Source organism: Podarcis liolepis (assembly GCF_965112155.1).
Source record: "Podarcis liolepis genome assembly, chromosome: 6".
Taxonomy (NCBI): domain Eukaryota; kingdom Metazoa; phylum Chordata; class Lepidosauria; order Squamata; family Lacertidae; genus Podarcis; species Podarcis liolepis.
In genome coordinates this window covers 70,646,242-70,655,273 of record NC_139559.1, presented here as the reverse complement: position 1 = coordinate 70,655,273, position 9,032 = coordinate 70,646,242, and positions in this window count along the sequence as shown.

Below are 9,032 nucleotides of genomic sequence, written 5' to 3'. Positions count from 1 at the left end.
TCAAGGCTCACACAATCTAAGGCTATTATAATAGTTCAGAACAGCAAGACCCATGGGAGTGGGATTTAAGGGGAACAAATTACTTGTCATGGGAAGACACTTGAGAATGTTCCACGGTGTTTGGCTTAGAAACCCTTTTCTGCAGTACATACATGCCGGTCAGGGACAATGTACCATATTTACTCCAAGTCTAATGCACCATCGAATCTATAACATGCACCTCAATTTTCAGAACCTTGAAACCCAAACAAGTATTTGCTGGCAAATGTGCCATCGATTCCAATTCGCACCTTGATTTTCGCAATGTGATTTGGCCAAAAAAGCTGGGCATTAGATTCAAGTAAATATGGTATGTGTCCATGCTTGCCCTCCACGGGTTGAGAACAGTCTAAAGCAGGCATGACCAAACTTGGCCCTCCAGCTTTTGGGGGACTACAATTCCCATCATCCCTGACCACTGGTCCTGCTAGCTAGGCATGTTGGGAGTTGTAGTCCCAAAACAGCTGGAGGGCCAAGTTTGGCCATGCCTGGACTCTAAAGGATAACCTTTCAATGTCTACTAAAGCAATTCTTCCAGTAAGATATGTATGGGCCAAGGAGAAATTAATAAATTCAGCATTTTGATTATCCATGAATTATTGTTCTGGTCTAGACTTCTTGCATATCCAATTAACTCTCACAGTGTTAATTGGAGGTTTAGCAGTCTGAATCACATTACCGAAGCAATAGAGATGCTGCAAAAAGGTTCTCCCGGTCCTTTCCCCCTCCCTTTAATGAAAACTTTGCAAAACTAAACTTTTCTGGAAATGGCCAATGTCTGAACGAGTGTTTAATACTGCTGATAACCCCCATTGGCACTTATTAATGTACCGCATTTGCATGGAAATATGTGAAGACAGACAGTATTTTTCTGTCAATCCCCGAATATATACTTTTCTAAATAACAAAGAGTTAAATACATGTATAGGGTTTTTTTGTTTTATTATAAGAATAAACTTCTACCTTTCAATTCCAATTGCATCATTTGCTCATGCGTATCTTCAATTACTAGGCCTGCCGACTGCAATGCACACATTTCAAAGGAAGCCAACAAAAGAAAAATGTGAAATATTTAAGCGTTAGGAAAAGGAACTGATAGTAAAGTAAAACAAGCAACAACAAACAACAGCATTAATTTGTGAAAACTATACACAGTTTTGTTCAAAGCCTGAGTGGCACAATATTATTACCATCACATGCAATTTAAACCACACATTTCCCTTTGGATCAATGTGTCCTGCCCAACACATTTGTTAGTTCTAAGCAGTGTGTGAAAATTGTGGCTATTTAGCTGCAGAATTTAGCTGGTCATGGTTTCGCTGAAAACCCATCATCTGAATCGCGCCCAAGCAGCGCCAAATACCAGCAAAAGGCCCCCTGCAATGTTTGGTGGCAGAAACCCCATGTTTCACTGCGGCCCAAAAAATGAGCCTTTGGGACCTGAAAAAATTCATCTTGGGATCTGAATAGGATCACCTTTTTAAAAAAGTACTTTAAAATGGGTCTTTTCATATACCTTTTAATTAAAAAACTTTCTAAGGAAATGCCTGAAATAACTGATATTACAGTCTGAAGTCTTGTTTATTCTGTTATATTTTACTTCAAAAAGACCCATTTATCCTAAATACAACCCAATAAGGCAGACATGTATGTACAAAACATTTTTTAAACGTGATCCCACTGAGATCCCATGATTAAATTTTGCAGGTAGCTCTTAGAAATATTAAGTAAATACATTTTGGGGGATTTTTAAATCATATTATTTTTAACCACTTTTTAAAATTTTCCATTTTGTATCTTAAATTTAAAGTAACTCCATCATGTGACATATAATAAAGCCCATGAAGTTCTGAAGAGATTGGTGGTTTTAGTTTTGGCGTATCTCAATTCTGAGCTGAGCTCTTAAGGTTTATGTGTAGTCCGGCAAAGCCAAAATTGTAATTTAAAAAAAAAATTCAAACCCTCATAACTCACAAACAGGATGAGATTTTAAAAATTAACATTTTAGATTTAAACTTTGATTATTCAACATGTGTAAAAAATATTAAGAAAATTGGATGACATGAGATAAAAAAATTGAATCACTTGATTGGAATGACCCAATGGATGGGCACAAACTGGACGCAACTCTTAATAGACTGTGTCATGGCTATGTAAAAACGCCTCTGTTTGTCTGTAAGGTACCACATGGCTCTATATTACTTTGAACTGCTGTTTATAGCCCAGAGCACAATGCAAAAAGCTACTTAGGCTCATGTCTCCAATTATTATGGTGTCAGTAATTGTTTTCATTCAGGAAATTTGCTCAATTCTTTCAGCAATGAAGCACCAAAGATTTGCCGTTTCGTTTCTGCTCCTAGCAGAACAGGGAAGTCGCCTTTGAGGTACTAGGTATGGGGATTTGCCTCCAAAGTTAAAAATCCTTGAGAGCGTTAAAGAAAGCCACACACAGAGAAATGTACGTCCGCCATTACTAACCAGGTGTCCAAGCCCCACATGCGAGTATCTGCACTTGCGCTGCCTCCCTGACAGACGCTTTCAAACTTAACGCACAAAGTCTCGCTAATGCTCTCATTACACGAACTGCATTAGTCACAGAGCGTCAGGTTTTATGGCTCTTCATTCCCCAAAACCCATGGCCTCTGTTTGTGTGCTCACAGGTTGGTCCACCCGATACTCTCAACACGCTGCTAATGCTTTACCGTTTTTCATGAGGGGAATTACCTTAATGGTGTGCGAGGATCTCGGCTCTGCAGCTGCGTCTGTCATAAATGCCAGGGAGCCCTCTTTGTTGTTACCGAAAAACCCTTAAAAGATTTTAGGCTTTTCATCTCTGCTAGGAATTGCTCAGACAGAGGTTCCCAGCAGTCAGAAAAACTTATTTGTGTAGGCAACAATGGCGGCTCGGATTTTGTTAGCCCAAAAATGGAAAGTGGGAGAGGTCCCTATTATGGAAGATTGGCAACTTAAGATGATAGAATATAGGGTTGCCATATTTTAAAGAGCAGAAAAGAGGATGCGGTGATTTTAAATACCCCTACCATATGTATAAATACTGTATGTATTTAAATACTAACTATACCCCCACTATATGTAGGGGGACACGGGTAGCGCTGTGGGTTAAACTACAGAGCCTAGGACTTGCCGATCAGAAGGTCGGCGGTTCGAATCCCCGCGACGGGGTGAGCTCCCATTGCTCGGTCCCTGCTCCTGCCAACCTAGCAGTTCGAAAGCATGTCAAAGTGCAAGTAGATAAATAGGTACCACTCCGGCGGGAAGGTAAGCGCCGTTTACGTGTGCTGGTCTGGTTCGCCAGAAGCGGCTTAGTCATGCCTGCCACATGTCCCGGAAGCTGTCTGTGGACAAATGCCGGTTCCCTTGGCCAATAAAGTGAGATGAGTGCCGCAACCCCAGAGTCAGCCACGACTGGACCTAATGGTCAGGGGTCCTTTTACCTTTAACTTTACTATATGTAGGGTATAGAAACTGTGATATACTGTGGTACCTTGGGTTAAGAACTTAATTCGTTCTGGAGGTCCATTCTTAACATGAAACTGTTCTTAACCTGAGGTACCACTTTAGCTAATGGGGCCTCCCGCTGCCACTGCCGCCGCCACGCAATTTCTGTTCTCATCCTGAAGCAAAGTTATTAACCTGAGGTACTACTTCTGGGTTAGCAGAGTCTATAACCTGAAGCATCTGTAACCTGAGGTACCACTGTATTGCTGGGGGGGGGGGGTCAGGAGAAGCGAAGAGGAAAGCAAGACTTCAGCCACCAGTTATGTCTGTGTCTCATCCAGAAAGTATAGCCAGAGACATTTTAGCAAATTTGAAAAATCCACCCGGACAGAAAATTTACTCCTGAAAAAGAGGACACATGGCAACGCGGTTAAGAATATGCAGCATCAGCAGGTCTTACAAGTAGAGTAAGAGGACAAGGAGAACAGATACAGTCATACCTTGGAAGTCAAACAGAATCCGTTCCAAATCACGGCTCCTGATTGGCTGCAGGAAGCTCCTGCGGCCAATCAGAAGCTGTGGAAGCCCCGTCAGACGTTCGGCTTCCAAAAATAGTTTACAAACTGGAACAGTCACTTCCAGGTTTGTGACATTCAGAAGCCAAAACTTTGGGGAACTAAGCTGTTCAAAAACCAAGGTATGACTGTATTTTTAAAGGAATGGGATTTTTTTCGTCGAGTATATTGAAAATTGTGCAGAGTTAAAAACGCTGGCAGTATTAAAGTAATTCAACAGTACAACATATTATGAACTGGTGTAAGATAGGAAAATTAAACGAGATGGATATATTAAAATATGCAGGAATGGTAGGTAAGTCAAATGAACCTTGGAAGGGGAGGGAGGGAAGTCACTGAATGTATGGTATAATAAAAGATGTTTAATCTGAAGTGTAAAATTTGAAAATTCAACAAAAATTATTTTTAAAAATAAATAAAAGATTTTAGGCTTTAAGATTACATCCCTCAGAAATTGCATTAGGAGGCTGACTGGAGCCACTAACAGGCCTGTTTTACTAGCGGGGACAGGAAAACGCTGCTCATCAGCCATCTTGATTTCAGCTGGGCTCCCGCGTTCTGAGGTAAATTTGAAAGAGCGTTTGCTGTTGAGGTTGGCCACATTGTTGTGATGGAGCAGCAGGTCCACAGGCAAAGATCTAGCAGGCTTTTCACAACTGGGGAACCTGTGGCCCTTCAGATGTTTTTGGGCTCCAACTCCCATCAGCCCCAGCCAGCCATGGTCCGTGAGGGGTATGGGAATTGGAATTTAGTATAATCTTGGAAAGCCACAGGTCCTCCTGAGGCAAGGAAGGAAGGGCTACCCCTATACTATTCATATAACCAGTTATCAATAATCAATATATTCAATATATATGCTTACACGAATCAAGGATTACAGTATTTTATAAATCCACTTGAATCAAAAGGGAAGCTGTGCCTTAGCTAAAAATGCAAACTGCTTGGAACAGCAAGTAGGAACCGACCTTTCCCCTAGAAACATCTGTGAACCCCGGACAAGACATGAATCAGAGATTCTGGTACAAATTCCCCATCAGGAACAGGCTAAATTAATCCACAGAACAGGAAGAGCAAAACCACAAAATGTCCAAGCTCCCTGTCCTGTCATAACTAGGGGAAAGGTTAGACTGAGCGTCACTGGGAGCATTGGAAAGCGGAACTTGAACCCTCTGCTGGACCAGTGCTATACCAGTAGCTAGGAGCGTGACAACTGCTTGCTGATTGGCTGATATTTTGCTGACCAAGTTATGAGTCCTTCATGATTGTCTTATGATCTATGATTTGCTGTGATTTGCTCAGGTATAAAGACCCCTGTATTTCTGTCAATCGGGGTCCCAGTTCTTTGGAAGAGATTCCAACTGGGTCCTTATTGCCTGGCAATAAACTTCACCTTCTTATTCTCCATTGCTGCGTCTGGCTGATCCTTATCCCTCGCAACATTTGGTGCCGCGATCGGATCACACAGGCCAGTGGGTTTTTTTACCCAAAAAAAGAGCCGGCCTCCGGTTCTCGGGGGGAGGGCGTCCCGAAGGTTTTGGCTTCGTTCCAGGCGCCAATCGGACATCATTTCCGAAGGAGGAAGGCAATCGCCTTCGGCGCGGACTCCCGGCGAGACGGAGGCAAGGACCGAACAAGGAGAATCTGAAGGGGGGCCAAAAGGAAAGGGCGCCACGACAGGAACTCACGGTGAGTTGAGATAAAAGGAGTGCTGATCAACACTCAGGGTGACCCACCAGTAACCTCCCGTTAAAGGGAAAGGATCACCAAAAGGGTGAGGGAGGAGAAGCTGAGTCAACCCAGAAGGGGAGAGGTTCTGCAGGGAAAAGTTGGGGAAAAACAGCTGTGGGGGGGAAAGAAAAAAAAGGGGGTAAAACGCTGTATGAAAGTGTGTGTTTTTCTGCCAAGTTGTTTGCCGCAGGCAAAGGGGGGAGAAAGGGCTGTGTTGTCTGTGTGAAAGTCCCGGGACGCTGAGTGAATGTGTAAGATCTGAGTTGAAAAAGGAAGTATGCTGTGGTTTTTCTCTTGTGCTATTTTTGAAACTGCCTAGCTGAAAGTGTTTGTCTGGCGAAGAGGGAAGGTTTTTTGCAGAACTATGGGGGGGAAATGCTCAAAACCAATTCAAGCCTGTACACCCCTAGATTGCATGTTAGAAAATTTTAAAATGGTCTTTCCAGAAGAAGCAGGGGAGGTCAAACCAAGTAAGGAAGTTTTAAAGAAATATTGTCAACAGGTGTGGCCCCAACAGGTCAAATCCTGGCCACAACTTGGCTCCTTCAGGATTGAGAAATGTCAGGCAGTTATGGACTCAATAATGAGAAATCCGGATTTGTTTAGGGAGCAGTACTATTACATTTCGAAGTGGACTGCTATTTGTTTAAAAAATCCAGATTGGATGAAAAGAGGAAGTGAGAGCTGCGAGATTTTCGCTGTAAGGCAGGAAGCCAGAAAACCCTTAACAGTTTCTGCAGCTGACAGGAAAATTTATGTTGGTCCTTCAGAGGAGGATGGAATCCCTCCCCCGCCATACAATTATAGCAGCAGTAATCAAGCAATACAGCCGCCTTCAAGGCAAGCATTGCCAGATCAAAATGCAGTGGCAGGACAAACCCAACCCCAAACCCAACGGAACCCTATGCCCAGCCAATCTCAGCCAGAACTGAATAAAGCCCCGCAAGCCACAAATGGTGCTTCGCAGGCAGCCCCACCTTCTCAAGCATCACTGGATGTGCCTAGCCTTCCAGAATTGTCTTCCCAGCCAAAACAAACAGCTGCTCTAGATCAAAGCACGTTACCCTCCCCTCCCGAGGAAAAATACAACCAGGACATGTCAGCCTTGCAAACACAGACGGAGGGAGCGGAAGGGGGAACCAGCGCATTGCAAATGTCTGGAGCATGGGGGGAACAAATTAATTCATTCAGAACCCCAGAAAGCCATGACAGTTCAAAATTATGGAAATTGATGGATGCAATCACAGATTCTGGACAAAAGTTGGTCCTTAAAATGAGAGAAAGTGATTTGCCTAGTACATCTCAAAGCCCAGCCTCGCCTAAGCTTTCAAAAGGAGGCTATTACTTACGTAATAACAAAGGGGCACCAGCGCCAATGCTTCCCCTAAGGGCTGTTTTGGGGCCCCAAGAGCCACGGCCAGTGGATGGAAATGGGAGACCAACGGGTCCTTGGCCTTCCAGGGCAGTTACACTTCAATATGTCCCCTTTACAACCACGGATTTATTGAATTGGAAAACGCATACAATACCCTTTTCAGAAAAACCTCAGGCTATGCTGGATTTGGTTGCTTCCATTATGGTAACTCATCTGCCTACATGGCAAGATTGCAGGCATCTTTTGATGACTCTTTTCACCTCTGAGGAAAGGAGAAGGATAGATACAACTGCAGACAACAATCTTAAAGCTCAGGTGCCAAACTCAGAAAACAATCCAGATGCTTGGGTCCGTGCCAGATATCCACTCACAGATCCAGGGTGGGACCCAGAAAGGGATAAGGACGCCTTGGACAGTTATCGGCAGGAAGTTATAAAGGCTATAAAAGGTGCTGCTAGAAAGCCCACAAACATTTCTAGGGTTGCTGAGGTTCTTCAACTCCCGGATGAATCTCCTTCTAATTATTTGGAACGCTTAATGGAGGCATATAGAATTTACACCCCCTTTGATCCAGAAGCCCCAGAAAGCAAGCAAATGGTGAATGCGGCATTTGTGGCTCAAAGTGCCACGGACATTAAGAGGAAATTGCAAAAGTTAGACGCTTTTGAAACATTGCAGATGGATCAGCTCCTAGCAATCGCTCAAAAGGTTTATTTGAACAGAGAGAATGAGGTTAAGAAGGACAGAGTTCGGGAAATGAAACAAAAGGCAGTGTTTTTGGCTGCAGCCATCAGCCAGAGCTCAGCATTTGATACGGGTGCCCAAGGGAGAGGTTCCAGTAGGGCACGAGGAAGAGGAAGAGGGAGAGGAAGGGGATTGCCATTGGGAAGGAATCAGTGTGCAATTTGCAGAAAGGAAGGTCATTGGAAACAGGAGTGCCCTGAAGCAAGGGACACAGAGGGAGAAGGTGAATACAGGGAACAGAGGGAGCGTGGACGTGGATGGAAATCGCAGAGAGGAAGGATGCAAGCTGGAAGATATGTGAGGAACAGAGGAAGTAGCAGAGATTTTGTTGGATTAGCGCAACTGGAGGAATATGAGAATGAGAATGCATAGGACAGACCGGGCTCAACTCTTTCTTTAGGCTCCCAAGAGCCCATGGTCTCGGTTAAACTGGGGAGCCGCTTAGTAAATTTTATGATTGACACTGGAGCGCAATTTTCGGTGCTCACGAAGCCGTTAAAAGCAAAAAGCAACCAAGCAGTGACAATTGTGGGGGCCACAGGCAACAGGGTCCTCACACCGTTTTTGCAACCTCAAGAATGCCAGATTGGGGGGAAAACCCTTACACATCAATTTCTGTATGTGCCTGAATGCCCAATCCCCTTGCTGGGACGTGACTTTCTGTCAAAGGTTCAAGCACAGATCACCTTCACACCAAAGGGGGCAGAAATGAAATTACCCCAGGCTGCATCAGGGATTGTCACAGTAGAGGTGCCCAGGGAACAGGCATGGAAAATGATGGGGGCTTTATCAAAAACAGACTCCCAAAAGGACATTTCACAGATTCCTAAAAATCTGAAAGCCCCACCTGGAGTATGGGCAGAGGACAACCCACCAGGCATGGCAAAGAATATAGCGCCATTCATAATAAACCTAAAGCCAGGGGCAAAGCCAATAGCAACCAGGCAATACCCTATTCCAAGACAAGCAGCAGAGGGGATGCAGAAGCATATAGACAAGTTTTTGCAATATGGGCTTTTGGTAAAGTGCCAGTCCAGCTGGAATTCTCCACTTTTTCCTGTGCGCAAGCCCAATTCAGATCAATTTCGCCCAGTCCAGGATCTGAAAAGGAT